Source organism: Dama dama, chromosome 25 (genome assembly GCF_033118175.1).
Source record: "Dama dama isolate Ldn47 chromosome 25, ASM3311817v1, whole genome shotgun sequence".
Taxonomy (NCBI): Eukaryota; Metazoa; Chordata; class Mammalia; order Artiodactyla; family Cervidae; genus Dama; species Dama dama.
In genome coordinates this window covers 24,200,428-24,216,731 of record NC_083705.1, presented here as the reverse complement: position 1 = coordinate 24,216,731, position 16,304 = coordinate 24,200,428, and the positions used below count along the sequence as shown (strand labels likewise).

Genomic DNA, 16,304 nt, shown 5'->3' with positions numbered 1-16,304 from the left:
TGTATATAATAAAATGAAGTCATACCATTAGATTAATCATCTGGGCCATATCTTTCCAGTTGAAAAATTTAAAGCATAGCCAAGGGGATCAAGTTCAAACTTACATACTGCTTTCATGATATTTAGAAGATATATCAACTCCTTTAATTCTGTTCCTGTTAATTAAATATTTATTTGCATGACATTAGTGTTCTGGATGTCTTCTCTGCTGGCTCAGATGGTAAATCGCCTGCCTACAATGCGGGAGACCAGGGTTCAATCCCTGGGTCAGGAAGATCTCCTGGAGAAGGAAATGGCAACCCACTCCAGTATTCTTGCCTGGAAAATCCCATGGATCGAGAAGCCTGGTAGGCTACAGTCCATGGGGTCGTAAAGAGTTGGACATGACTGAGTGACTTCATTTAGTGTTCTGAGAATACCTTATTTGTTGTAAATATGTAGTTTCTTCAAAAGAAAATTGTTAAAATAATTTGCTTACAGAAATCAGTATATTTTTCTATAAACAATTCCACATAATTTTACCCTTCATAGAAATGAGCATCAGAGTAAACAGGAGACAGGAAGGCAGGCAGGAGATGATGATAACCCAGGCTAAGGTACTAACAATAGATGCATACTGGAGCCAACAGAAATTGCTGATAAATTTAGAGTAGAAGATATTGAAAAGAAAACCCCTGGTATGGGAATTGGGAAACTAAAATAAATGAAAACCTTTGAATGTTACACATCTGTAATTTTTGAAGAAAGACTTTCTTTTCCATACTACTTTATCCCACCAAAAAGACTCAAAAAGTTCTTCAGCATGTTATGTGCCATTCATTAAAGAATAGTGTAGTCATATGTAGTAGGAACTACATTGATTGATGACCTGCATTCAGTTATGTGAGGTTGGGGATGTCATCTAACCACTCACAGCCTATGTTTCACCTGTAACACAGGTCAATGATAACATCTCCACCATGTTTTCATGAAGGTCAAAAGAGATAATACTCAAAAAGATGCCATTTAATGGAAGTTAAAATTTTAATAACTATGCCTTTTAACTTTCTTTTGTGTTGCCTAATAATGTCATATTCAAATAGAACTGTTTTAGTGTCAAATTGAGTTTGATTGTTCTAAACATTTTATTGGTAATAAGATTTATAATGTATAGCATATAACAATTATTAAATATAATTATATTTATATTAATAATGTAACTGTAAACATGCACCAAGTATATATATATACAAACTAAAGAAAAAAAATGAAAAACTAAAATTCAACCAAACCGTTATTTTTAGACATAATGCCCTGGAGAGTTTAGTACAATTTAGCAATGTGGTAGCAGAGATAATATTTCTTTCTTAAACTTATTTCTCTTCAATGCTATATTGGTCAAGGAATGCCTAAGGCTTTGCAGCTGATGTTTCTGGAGCAGATCAATTTTATCATTTTTTCCCCCCTTTGGAGCCTGTCCAAGGAGAAAAGCAAAGATCTAGGTTGAACTGCATTTTTCACACTGACCTGTTCATTCATGTGAATCAGTAGCAATATTTAAATAAGAACCAACTGAGTGAAAAACATCATGAGGATCCATGACTGATGCTTCCAGGTGGAAGCATTTTTTTCCTATTGTGTTCAACTCCTATAACACTATGTCATTGTCTCTAATTTGGTATTTTACACTGTCACTGTGATATACATAATTGTGTATATCATATATTTACATACACACATACACAGACATATATGCAAATATTGATCAATTATATAGCACATATATTGTGCTAAAATATGTTATTTTGCTTTACCTCCATCACTTATGCAAGTACATTCTTACTTATCTTTAATAACCTTACACCTAGTTTATACAGAAAGTCTTTTGTTTCAGATGAATCAGAGATTGAATGAGTGCATGGATTGCAAGGTAAATGGGTGGAATGTTTAGGCAAAATTCTAAATAGTTGGGAAAAAAGGATAAATTTGATATTTTCATGGCAGACAGATTTAAATAAAACTTGCCTTTTTTAACCTTCTGTTGAGTAGAGTTTTTATAACATTTACATTAATGTATTCAGTGGAAGTGACAAATAGTTCAAGGGATTAGATCAGATAGAGTGACTGAAGAAATATGGACAGAGGTTCATAACATTGTACAGAAGGCAGTGATCAAACCATCCAGAAGAATTGCAAAAAAGGCAAAATGGTTGTCAGAGGAGGCCTTAGAAATAGCTGACAAAAGAATAGAAGTGAAAGGCAAAGGAGAAAAGGAAATATATACCCACCTGAATGCAGAGTTCCAAAGAATAGCAAGGAGAGATAAGAAAGTCTAAGTGAACAACGCAAAAAAATAGAGGAAAACAATGGAATGGGAAAGACTAGAGTTCTCTTCAAGAATTAGAGATACCAAGGAAACATTTCATGGATGGGCATGATAAAGGACAAACATGGTATGGACCTAACAGAAGCAAAAGATATTTGAAAGAGGTGGCAAGAATACACAGAAGAACTGTACAAAAAGATCTTCATGAACCAGATAAGCACAATTGTGTGGTCATTCAACTAGAGCCAGACATCCTGGAATGTGAAGTCAAGTGGGCCATAGGAAGCATCACTAGGAACAAAGCTAGTGGAGGTGATGGAATTCCAGCTGAGCTCTTTCAAATCCTAAGAGATGATGCTGTGAAAGTGCTGCACTCAATATGTCAGCAAATTTGGAAAACTCAGCAGTGGCCACAGGGCTGGGAAAGGCCAGTTTTCATTCCAGTCCCAGAGAAAGGAGATGCCGAAGAATCTTCAAACTACTGCACAAGTGCACTCATTTCACACAGTAGCAAAGTAATGCTCAAAATTCTCCAAGCTAGGCTTCAATGGTATGTGAACCAAGATCTTTCATATGCTCAAACTGGATTTAGAAAAGGCAGAGGAACCAGAGATCAAATTGCCAACATCTGTTGGATCATGGGAAAAGCAAGAGGATTCCAGAAAAACATCTACTTCTGCTTTATCGACTATGCCAAAGCCTTTGTTTGGATCAAAACAAACTGTGGAAAATTCTTCAAGAGATGGGAATACCAGATCACCTTACTGCCTCCTGAGAAACCTGTATGCAAGTCAAGAAGCAATAGTTAGAACTGGTCATGGAATAACAAACTGATTCTAAATTGGAAAAGGAGTTTGTCAAGGTTGTATATTGTCACCCTGCTTATTTAACTTACATGCAGAGTACATCATGCAAAATGCTGGACTGGAGGAAGCACAAGCTGGAATCAGGATTGCTGGGAGAAATATCAATAACCTCAGATATGCAGATGATACCACACTTTTGGCAGAAAGTGAAGAACTAAAGAGCTTCTTGATGGAAGTGAAAGAGGAGAGTGAAAAAGTTGGCTTAAAGGTCAACATTCAGAAAATGAAGATTCATGGCATCCGGTTCCATCATTTCATGGCAAATAGATGGGGAAACAGTGGAAATAGTGACAGACTATTTTTGGGGGCTCCAAAATCACTGCAGATGGTGATTGCAGCAATGAAATGAAAAGATGCTTACTCCTTGGAAGGAAAGTTATAACCAACCTAGATAGCATACTAAAAAGCAGAGACATTACTTTGCCAACAAAGGTCCATCCACTCAAGGCTATGGTTTTTCCAGTGGTCATGTATGGGTGTGAGAGTTGGACTATAAAGAAAGCTGAGCACTGAAGAATTGATGATTTTGAACTTGAGAATCCCTTGGACTGCAAGGAGATCCAACCAGTCTTTCCTAAAGGAAATCAGTCCTGAATATCCACTAGAAGGACTGATGTTGAAGCTGAAACTCTAATACTTTGACCACCTGATGCAAAGAGCTGACTCATTTGAAAAGACCCTGATGCTGGGAAAGATTGAAGGCGGATGGAGAAGGGGGTGACAGAAGATGAGATGGCTGGATGGCATCACTGACTCAATGGACATGAGTCTGAGTAAACTCTGGGAGTTGGTGATGGACAGGGATGCCTGGCATGCTGAAGTACATGAGGTCACACAGAGCTGGACACGACTGAGCGACTGAACTGAACTGAGTCTGGTAAAGATTGAATGCAGGAGGAGAAGGGGGTGACAGAGGATAAGATGGTTGGATGGCATCACCAACTCAGTTGACACAAGTTTGTGCAAGCTCCGGGAGATGGTGAAGGACAGGGAAGCCTGGTGTGCTGCAGTCCATGGGGTCACAAAGAATTGGACATGACTGAGCAACTAAAGAACAACAAATCAATCAATAAATATTTTAAAGTAAGTGCTATGTCCAATATTCTTGTCTGGAGGATCCCATGGAAAGATGAGCCTGGCATGCTACAGTTCATTAGGTTGCAAAGAGTTGGACGTGAGGAAGCCACTTAGCAGGCATGTATGTCCAAGATACTCTGTTAAACACTGGGAATACAATAGTAAAAATTAAAACAGTTCCTGCTATCATAGTGTCATTCTCCAATACATGTCATTGTCCAAAATGTACATTAATATTTGATTTTCAAAATAGTATAATCAAAGATAACCTTGATTTGGGCTGTGTTTAAAGAAATCTGACCTGAGCTTCTATCCTCCCAATCACTACTTCTCAATGTTTGGAATCCTATTCAATGTTTTCATTGTTATGTGCAATTGTAGTATTACTCATGAGTTTGAAGGTTTTGCAAAGGCTACCTTCTCTCCAGGCATACAAATAGAGAATAAAATTATTTTTCAAACTCAATTTTTTTCAATACTTGGGTTTTTTTTTTTTTGTATGAGCAAGAAGGTCACAATGGCTTAGTATTAATGAGGATATAAAAGACACACAGATAAATATTAATACTTTTTAAACATCTCCTCTAATAGACTATACAATTAAAAGCTATTTGTCTAAGATGCCTGGAAAGAATTAAAGGAGTGTGGAGGTTGCGTGCTAAGCAATTTATAATAGGTTGTATGGTAAAGCAATTTATCATAATCCTTTCTAGCCTAAAAATAAGCTACCTGAACTGATGTGAATCTTACCTAAGATTTTTTTTTAAACTTCAGTTAACTTTTCTTTTTTAAACTCCTGTAAATTTTCTTTTTTTTTTATGACACAGTATTATAGATCACACATTTTGAAATAATGTGTGAACTGAAAACTGAAGCAGAAAAATACCCCAAATTACTGTAAGATCTGAAATCAAGACATGTGTGAATGGTAAGGGAGTAGAGGAAGAATAACATATTGAAAACATTGTAGAACCTGGGGGTCAGCTAGCATAGATGTGTGCCCTGGCTTACCCACCTCCCAGTGGTTTCAATCTAATCGTGTAAACTCTCTAAGCCTTTCTTACTTCACCTATTAATTGGAGATGGGAAAACATCCCAGTTTTCCCTGTGCATTACCTCAGAGCATGATTGCCAGGATAAAAGGGGTGGAGGGGATAATTGCATACAACATGCTTTGGTAAACATCATGGATCTAATAATTATATTTACTTTCAAGAAATTTGGCACTAATAGGAAAGTGAGAACTCATGCAAAAGTTCAAAGAATGAGATTTTCTAGGATGGTGTTGTGAGTTGAACTATATCCCTCACCTCCCCAAATTCATACGTTGAGTCTTAACCTCCAGTACCTCAGAATGTGACCTTTTTTGGAAATAGGGCCCTTGCAGATATAATTAGTTCAGATGAGGTCATACTGGAGTAGGGTACACCCCTAATCCAAGAAGATTGTTGTCCTTATTTGTTGTTGTTCAGTAACAACATGTCCGACTCTGCAACCCCATGGACTGCAGCACACCAGACTTCCCTGTCCTTCACCATTTCCCAGAGCTTGCTTGAACTCATGTCCATTGAGTCAGTGATGCCATCCAGCCATCTCATCCTCTGTCATTCCCTTCTCTTCCTGCCTTCAATCTTTCCCAGCATCAGGGTCTTTTCTAGTGAGTCGACTTTTCACATCGTGGAAAGGGGAAATTTAGGCACACAGATAGACATGCACAGAAGGTAGATGAAATGAAGAAATGTGGGAGAAGATGACATCAACAAGTCAGAGAGAGAGAGACTTGTAACAGATCCTCCTCTCATAGTCCTCAGAAGGAACCAAACCTGTGGACACCCTGATTTCTGACTTGTAGCCTCAAGAACTGCAAGACACTAAATTTATATTGTGTCAAGTATGCAGTTTATGGCATTTTGTTATGGCAGCTTGAACAGATGAGATGAATGCAGAAAGAAATGCCTAAGCCAGGCTGAGGAATGTAACCAACAAGTTGGAAGAGAGTGTCTTTAGATTGTATTTTATTTTCCTCATCTTTTTCATACAGGGTCTAAACACAGGGGATGGTTACTAAATAATATTGACCAATGGCAATATTTGGAATATGACACAATAGCCAAAGCAGTGCTATAGCAATTTCCACTTAAAGTATTTAACTACTGTGCTGTAACAATGCAAAGGTAAAAATGGAAGTAATTTAAGAATTGCAATATAAGAATAGGGATTCAGAAATATGAGAAAAGAGCTTTAACATTTTCATATCTATCAGTAAGCTCTCAGCAATATGCTGTGCTCAGTCATATCTGATTCTTTGCAGCCCGGTGGACTGTAGCCTGCCAGCTGCTCTGCCCATGGAATTTTCCAGGCAAGAACACTGAAGAGGGCATCCTTGCATCTCCCATGTTGACTTGTGGATTCTTTACCACTGGCGCCACCTGGGAAGCCCATCTATACACTTATTTTATAGACTATGAAAACTATCAATATCATAGAAATAAAGTAAGAATGTATCAGAGATAAAATCAGTTCCTTTGCTCAGCTACTCCTGTTGCATATTTCTTTCCATAGTGCCTCAGTTGTGCCATCCATCCTTCCCTTAGTATTATTATTTTTAACATAGGACATGAAGAACATACAGCTGAGTGTTGACAAGATGGTTTGAGCTGTGTGGATCCACTCACACTTGGATCTTTTTCAATAAATACTACAGTACCACACAATCTGCAGTTGGTTGAATCTACAAATGCAAAATTGCAGATAAATGGAGCATAGAGTATGGACTTGAGTGTTGGTAGATTTTGAGCATTGGTAGATATTGATAGAGAGAATGTACTAGTCATAGCAAATACCCTCTTTCAACAATACAAGAGATGACTCTACAGATGGACATCACCAGATGGTCAATACCTAAATCAGATTGATTATATTCTTTGCATCCAAAGATGGACAAGCTACATACAGTCAGAAAAAAACAAGACTAGGAGCTGACTGTGGCTCAGATATTAAACTCTTATTGCAAAATTCAGTCTTAACTTGAAGAAAGTAGGGAAAACGACTAGGCCATTCAGGTATGAACTAAATCAAATCCCCTACGATTACACAGTGGAAATGACAAATAGATTCAAGGGATTAGATCTGATAGATACAGTGCTGAAGAAATATAGATGGAAGTTTGTAACATTGTATAGGAGACAGTGGTCAAAACCATCTCAAAGAAAAAGAAATGCAAAAAAGCAAAATGGTTATCTGAGAAGGGCTTACAAACAGCTGAGAAAAGAAGAGAAACAAAAGGCAAAGGAGAAAAGGAAAGATAAACCCATCTGAATGCAGAGTTCCAAAGAGAAGCAAGGAGAGATCAGAAAGCCTTCCTCAGTGCCCAACTCAAAGAAATAGAGGAAAGCAACAGAATGGGAAAGGCTAGAGATCTCTTCAAAAAAATTAGAGATACCAAGGGAACATTTCATGCAAAGATGAGCTCAATAAAGGACAGAAATGGTACGGACCTAACAGAAGCAAAAGATATTAAAAAGAGGTGACAAGAATACACAGAAGAACTATATAAAGAAGATCTTCTTAACCCAGATAACCATGATGGTGTGATCACTCCTCTAGAGCCAGACATCTTGAAGTGTGAAATCAAGTTGGGCTTAGAAAGCATCACTATGAACAAAGCTGGTGGAGGTGATGGAATTCCAGCTGAACTCTTTCAAATCCTAAAAGACGTTGCTGTGAAAGTGCTGCACTCAATATGCCAGCAAATTTGGAAAACTCAGCAGTGGCCACAGGACTGGCAAAGGTTGGTTTTCATTCCAATCCTAGAAAAGGGCAATGCCAGAGAATGTTCAAACTACTGCACAATTGCACTCATTTCACACAGTAGCAAAGTAATGCTCAAAATTCTCCAAACTAGGCATCAACAGTACATGAACTGAGAACTTTCAGATGTTCAGCTGGATTTAGAAAAGGCAAGGGACCAGAGATTAAATTGCCAACATCCCTTGGATCATAGAAAAAGCAAGAGAATTCTAGAAAAAAACATCTACTTCTGCTCCATTGACTACACTAAAGCCTTTGACTATGTGGACGACAACAAACTGGAAAATTCTTAAAGAGATGGAAATACCAGACCACCTTAGCTGCCTTCTGAGAAATCTGTATAGAGGTTGCTGTGAAGTGAAGTCACTCAGTCGCATCCGACTCTTTGTGACCCCACGGGCTGTAGCCTACCAGGCTCCTCCGTCCATGGGACTTTCCAAGCAAGAGTACTGGAGTGGGTTGCCATTGTATACAGGTTAAGAAGCAACAATTAGAATCGCACATTGAACAACAGACTGGTTCAAAATTCGGAAAGGAGTACCTCAAGGCTGTATATTGTCACTCTGCTTACTTATATGCAGAGTACACCAAGTGAAGTGCTGGACTGGAGGAAGCACAAGCCAGAATCAAGTTTGCTGGAGAAATATCAGTAACCTCAGATACGCAGATGACACCACCCTTATGGGAGAGGGCAAAGAGGAACTAAAGAGCCTCTTGATCAAAGTGAAAGAGGAGAGTGAAAAAGCTGGCTTAAAACTCAGCATTCAGAAAACTAAGATCATGGCATCTGGTCCCATCACTTCATGGCAAATAGATGGGAAAACAATGGAAACAGTGACAGTCTTTATTTTCATGGGCTCCAAAATCAATGCAGATGATGAATGCAGCCATGAAATTAAAAGACACTTGTTTTTCAAGAGAAAAGCTATGACAAACCTAGACAGTGTATTAAAAAGCAGAGACATTACTTTGCCAACAGAGGTCCATCTTGTCAAAGCTATGGCTTTTCCAGTGGACATGTATGGATGTGAGAGTTGGACCATAAAGAAGGCTGAGCACTGAAGAATTGATGCTTTTGAACTGTGGTGTTTGGAAAAAAAACTCTTGAACTGCAAGGAGATCTCCCTTGATCTCCCTTGAACTGCAAGGAGATCCAACCAGTCAATCCAAAGAAAATCAATCCTGAACACTCATTGGGAGGACTGATGCTGAAGCTGAATCTCCAATACTTTGGCCACCTGATGGGAAGAGCTGACTCATTGGGAAAGACCCTGATGCTGGGAAAGATTGAAGGCAGGAGGAGAAGGGAATGACAGAGGATGTGATGGCTGGATGGCATCACCGACTCAGTGGACTTGAGTTTGAGCAAGCTCCGGGAGGTGGCAGAGGAGAGGGAAGCCTGGTGTGCTGCAATCCATAGGGTTGCAGATAGACACAACTGTGTGACTGAACAAGATTTTGATATCTGCCACTGTTCTGGGAACCAATCCCCTGTGTGTACACAGAGACAACTGTAATCATATATACCCATCATTCCAATATCATTATTTTAAAATGATGATTACCTCTAGCTGTAGGACAGAGCCAGTTATAGTAGCTAATGATTGCTACTTCACTCAAAATACCCTTCTATCTTCTCCCATGAGAAGATTATAGACTTTACTGATTATAGACTGATTTCAGCTTATCTGACTGTCATCAGTAATGAAAAGTGGCTGCACCAGTTATGTATGGTAATTCCAAGCTAAAGAGTCTGTTGAATGATACATTTGTTTCCCATCAAGGTACCTAGCATGGCACTATAGGAAGGTAGAGTTTGTTATTCCCTCATACATCAAAGTCTGCGTGCCAGTGTTATATTTATTGACCTGTCCAACTCCTTTTCCATGACTGATTACTTTTGCCACCCAAAGGTTTTCCCTGTTGCCCTGTCTTTGCAAAATTTCTCAACAAAGCTTTGAAAATTAAAAGTCCCCTTTACTCTTTCCCTGGGAGAATTCTTATTTTCACAGGCACAAGGGGCGCCTAGGACTGTGGCAGACGTTACTTTTGGTACCCAACCTTCCTCTTTCCTTTATTACCAAAGGTAGGAATCCACCTTCATATTTAATTTTCTAGGCTTATTGATAATCAGTAGTTCTGTGGTCTAATTCTGACCAAAATAACATAACAAGCACTTCATTGACTGGAACTTACAGAAAGCTATTGTTTTTCTCATAAAAAAAAAAAAAAAAAAAAAAAAAAAGACAAATCACTCAGTATTCATGTTTGCCTTTCACTGGTCCGAGGTTTTTCCTGAATGTAATATATTCTAGTAGAAAGCAATTTTGTGAATTTGAAAAGGAAATTACTCAGTAAAGGTGCTGATGCCTGGGTCCCTCTGGCATTTCTTAGAGACAAACTACCAACTCTGAGCTGGTTACCTCTGAACTTCTTAACTGAAAAAAATTGCTCCCTGTTACATTTCAGTTACTTGGATTTATTTGGGTTTTCTGCTGTGGGTGAATGCAATACTAAAGGAGTTTACAGATCTAGAGTGTAGGTGCAGCCATTCCAGAATAGCTGGGCTTTGTAATGATGATCAGGGCAATGATTTTGTCTACCAGTCATTTTCAGATTAAAATATTCTAAGAATTATAATTTATAGACTTCAGATTAATAAAATTATATATGCAGAAGGACTAGGTCTGTTTTCCTCTTTTCTTGTGCAGTTAAATTTTGCAAAACTCTGACATTTTTATGTAGATGGTACAGAGATCATCAGGCCTACCTAGCTTCAACGTGATACTAACATAGTGTGTTCTGTTTTTCCACTTCAGGGCCCATGTCACTCTCTGGCTATGATTTAATCTGCAGAGAGGTCCATCTTGATGAGTTCCAGAGTGTGAGTAGGAAAAAGAAATAGGCAATAAACTATTGACTTTCCCAGTTTGGGAACACAAATTAATAAATCTCAGAAACATAGGGAGATATACAAATAAGCTCAAAATGGATTAAAAACCTAAACGTGAGACCAGGCTAGAGGAAAACATAGGCAGAGCACTTCTGACATAAATTGCAGCAATATATTTTTCAGTAAATCTCCCAGAATAATAGAAATAAAAACAAAAATAAACAAATGGGACCTATTTTAAACTCAAAAGCTTTTGCACAGCAAAGGAAACAAATGAAAAGACAACCCACAGATTGGGAGAAAATCTTTGCAAATGATGTGCCCCACAAGAGGTAAGTTTACAATATTTACAAACAGCTCATGAAACTTAATATCAGCAAGACAACCCAATCAACCAAATCAAAAAATGGGCAGAAGACTAAATATACATTTCTCCAAAGAAGGCATATAGATGGCCAATAGGCACATGAAAAGATGTTCAACATCACTAATTATTAGAGAAAGGCAAATCAAAACTACAATGAGGTATCACCTCACACCAGTCAGAATGACCATAATGAAAGAAAAAAAAATCCACAAACAACAAATGCCAGAGAAGGTGTGGAGAAAAGGCAATGCTCCTGCACTGTTGATGGGGATGTAAATTGGTGCAGCCACTATGGAAAACAGTATGGGGATTTATTTAAAAACTAAAAATAGAGCTACCATATAACCCTGCAATCCCACTCCTGGACATATATACAGAGAAAAAAACCTGATCCAAAAGGATACATGCACCCCAGTGTTCACTGTAGCACTGTTTACAATAGAAAAGACATGGAAGCAACCCAAATGTTCATCCACAGAAGAATGGGTAAAGAAGATGTGGTGCATATATACAATGGAATATTACTCAGCCATTGAAAAGAATGAAATAATGCCATTTGCAGCAACATGGATGGACCTAGAGAGTGTCATACTGAGTGAAGTAAGTCAAACAGAGGAGAAATAGTGTATGACATCACTTATATGTGGAATCTAAAAAGAAATGATATAAATTAACTTATTTACAAAACAGACCCACAGACCTAGAGAATGAACTTATAGTTGCCAGGGGTGAAGGATAGGGAAAGGGATAGGTTAGGGAGTTTGGGATCAACATGTACACACTGCTATGTTTAAAATGGATCAGCAACAAAGACCTACATTATAGCACATGGAACTCTGCTCAATGTTATGTGGAGCCTAGACAGGAGAGGGGTTTGAGGGAGAGGATACATGTATACATTTGGCTGAGTCCCCTTGCTATCTACCTAAAGTACCATAACACTGTTTATCAACTATACTTCAATATAAAATAAAAAGTTTAAAAAGACATATATCTTGATTTTTCTACTCATAAATATCCCCAAAGGATATTTTCTGATTCTGACATCTCAAAAGTGACTATAACAAATTTTCTCCATTAATTGCATGCATTAATATTGATAAGGAAAGGTACTCCTATCCATTTCATTACATCCCTGAAAGTAACATTAATTATATTCTGAATTATTCAAGGATATGGATCACTCAATATCTGTGTATAACTTAGAAATGATGATCTGAATTTCTTTTTAAGATTTATAGAAAAATGATCTTTGTTCAACATGGGAAGAATACTTTTCCCACACAGTTTCTGGAAAATAACTGCTGTATTAATGATAAGAAATGTATCAGATAAGAAAATGCAACCAATGAGATAATTCAGCCTTTATGAATAACCAACCTCTGAAACCTAAATCTGCTGGAGGGAGTCATCACTTATAAACTACTGCATATTCCGTATCTTCTTAGTAATAAACATGGACCCTCAGATTCGCTCCAAATAGAACTAAAAAGGAAAAATAAGCACCATGATGGAAGCACAAAACCATATAAGACATACAATAAAATTATTTGTTGATTCTTAGCATGTCTCCTGGGAGTTTTGCATTCCTATAAGTGGCTATTATAGGACAGACTCTAGACAAACATGAGGTACGTGAGATTTGCATTTGCTTACTCTCAATTTCTCCCCCATTAGATGCTGATGTCTTACTTTCTACTTCCCTTACAGATTCAAAACCTGAAACCCAGCCTGTTCCACACTGATATTTTTTAACACAGTCTTATAAATTCCTCATTCCAGTTAAGGTAAAAATGTTTGATCACATCTAAAATCTTACTTTTCTGAGGGTATCTGAAGATTTAGAATGAAATGAAGGGAAAGACCCTGAAGTTGCTCTACTCCAGCAAAGATTTAAATAATCATTTAAATAATAAAGGGAGAATAAAGGCAGGAAGGATCTTTTGCGAGTATGATGCTTATTATTCAACACTGAGAGAAACAGAGATTTTACTCAGTGTCCACATAAATATTTATTGTCTGTTTCAGGTATTTATTGTTGTTTAACAAACTGCCTTCAAACTTGGAAGTTTAATACAATTTATTATTGTTTTTCATGACGCTGTGGTTGGCTGGGCACAGCTAACTGATTTTGTCTTAGGGAATCTCATGCAATAGTGAGCTGAGGCTGGAGCCATCCCAAGGCTTAACTGGGCTGCATGTGTCCAGATGGTCACTAATACAGCTGGTGATCAATGATGGCTGCCCACTAGGATCTTAGGTGAGTCTGTTGACTGAAAAGCCCATGCATGCCCTCTTTATGTGCCTCGAACTTCTCATAGCAAGACTGCTTGTTTCCTCAGAGAGGGTCCCAGTAATGAGTATTCCAGGAAACCCATGAAGAAATTCTAAATCTTATGACACAGCCTCAGAAGTCACAGAATGTCATTTCTGCTATATTCTATTGGTCAGAAATCCTAGAGGCAAGATAAGCTATTAGACTCTTATCTTTTGCTGTTGGATTGGAGTGGCAAAGTGACATTGAAAAGAGCGCATGGTGTGAGATGTATTTACAGATCATATTCGGAAGATACAATCTCCATGTCCTCCATGACAAGTCTGCTCACTGTTTCACAATTTCCATTGTCTCATTACTTTATAAATAGAGTCTCAGAATTTTACTAGAAGCTGTATTTTCTAGCTTTTTTTTGAAAGCTAACTGTAGCATGAGGTAAAGTCCCAGCCAAGAAATGTGAGTAGAAGTCAAATGTGCAACTTCTAGGCTCCTTTTAAAAACAAACCTGCTTGCCTTCATGGATTTCTGAAATGACAGCGATCAGAACAACCATGGATCCCCATTTTGATAACAGTAGAGTCTTCCTATCAGCTCAGAGCTTTGCATCTTGGAATTGTTCCATGAGAGAAAAATATCTGTCTTAATTGGATCATTGTATTTAAGATCTTTTCATTACAGCAGCTTGTGCCAATGTGGCTATTATATTCTCATATGATAAAAGTGAAAGTGTTAGTTGGTCAGTCATGTCTGACACTTTGTGACCCCATGAGGACCCCACCAGGCTCCTCTGTCCATGGACTTCTCCAGGGAAGAATACTAGAGTGGGTAGCCATTCCCTTTTCCAGGGGATCTTCTGGACCTAGGTAGGGATCAAAACGGGTCTCCTGCATTGCAACAGATTCTTTACTGTCTGAACCACCAAGGATTATATTATCATATATTGCTTCTCAAATCTCTGAAGTGATTATGTATGATCATATGACTTCTTTTATGAGTTCTGCTTGAATCTACTTAGATAGGAGATAGTGGTATAGTGGATAACAGAATGTACTACTGAACTATTATGTAAACAACATATATGCTTACTCTTAGAAATGTGAACTTGCTATATTTTAATAAGCATTCCTTTTTTCACCGATAACAAGTAACTTTAAAAAGTTTCTTGCTATTTTCCTAGAACACTCTTGAGTAGATGAGCATGGTTTGTGCAGGCAAGGAAAGAAAAAAAGTGGGAATTATTTTCTATAATAATTCTCCAGGGCAAATATCAATTTTATAAACTCAAGGGTATAATTTTGCTTTTATGAATTATTTGTATATCATGAAATATATATTACATAATACAATTATCATTGCTGTTTCTGTTTATAAAATTTTGAAACAAATTCTGTTTATATGCATTTCCCATCATTACAATTTTCTTCAATAAATCTAAGACACTATATATATGCTGCCTTGCTAAAATTTCTCCTGTGCTTTAATTTTTCCCACACAACTTTAAATCTTCTTTGTCAAGGGTATTATAAGGAGAAGAGCTTTCTTGACTCCATTGTTTATTGAGAAAAACATAATCTGTTTATTTTGTAACTGCAAATGGAGGCTGTGTAGTTCAGAAAAGAAATTAGTGATAAATACATTTCTTTAGAGATATCAGCCTAAGTTTTAACTTAGGCCATTTAAGCTATAAATAGTTCATTTAAGCATTACAAGTTTTTAAAAACAGGGAATTTCAAAAGAATTGTTTTAATCCTTGAACTTTTGAGTATATATAGCAAATTAACAAGGAAAAATAATTGAGTACATTACATTCTATATTCTGCCTGTATCTATTCTGATTTTCCCAACCCCCAAGATAATATCTATGCAATAAATTTTATTTATTTGTGTACATGCACATATATGTGTATACATATATATACATATGCATACATATATAATGCTTTTGATTAAAGAATTTAACTTAGCTGAGTACAGATTAGATGAGACAGAATGCTTCAGGCTCAATGTGAAATCACTGAAGAGTTATAAAGCAATGGCCTGAATCCAGGGAGAACTGAAAAATTGGGAATACTTTTTGTGATCCATCTATCCTTCATCCTCTTTTACCTTCCCTTTTCTAACTCTGTCAAGGTTTGGGATACTATCATTCTTTTCTATTACCATGGTTTCATTTCTTGCTTCACTGACTTTTTAGAAAATAGTTTTATTATGGTATAGTTGATAGATAAATAACTGCATATATTTATTGTGCACAATTTGATGAATTTGGACATATGCAAGCACTTACAATACTATCACCACAATCAAGGTAAAACCTCCTAAAGTGTCCTTGCATATTTGGTTTTAAAGTAACAATACTTCACATTGCATCTACCCTCCTAACAAAATGTGAAGTCCATGATAGTGTGACGTATGTTCTCTAATACTTTTCAAGAAGGATACATGGAAATTGTATTTCTTCTGGGAATAAATTTCACGGGGTACACATTTTTTTCCTTGAGGAATTAGTAGGATTGGTCACTGTTTCCTAGCATTCAGATTTGCTGTGGAAAAAGACCTAGAATATTTAATCACTGAAACAGATAGTTTGAACTCTGAGAACGTCAGGTCAGAACTCAAGCTGTTTCTACCGATAGAGTTGGAAGAAAGCTTGGAATAAACTGGTTTCATTCTTCTTATTATAAAAGCTGGAATGTATAGTTCTTGGATAG

At 37.2% G+C, this 16,304-nt stretch overlaps 1 long non-coding RNA gene across 1 annotated transcript in view; it reads left to right on the top strand.

The window, feature by feature from the left end:
* The window catches only part of LOC133046485 (uncharacterized), a 40,054-nt gene extending 26,948 nt beyond the window's left edge, over window positions 1-13,106 (top strand). The window contains exon 3 of the long non-coding RNA XR_009690517.1: window positions 13,029-13,106. This is a non-coding gene — a long non-coding RNA (uncharacterized LOC133046485). The remainder of the gene's footprint in view (window positions 1-13,028) is intronic.
* The last annotated feature ends 3,198 nt before the right edge of the window (window positions 13,107-16,304 follow it).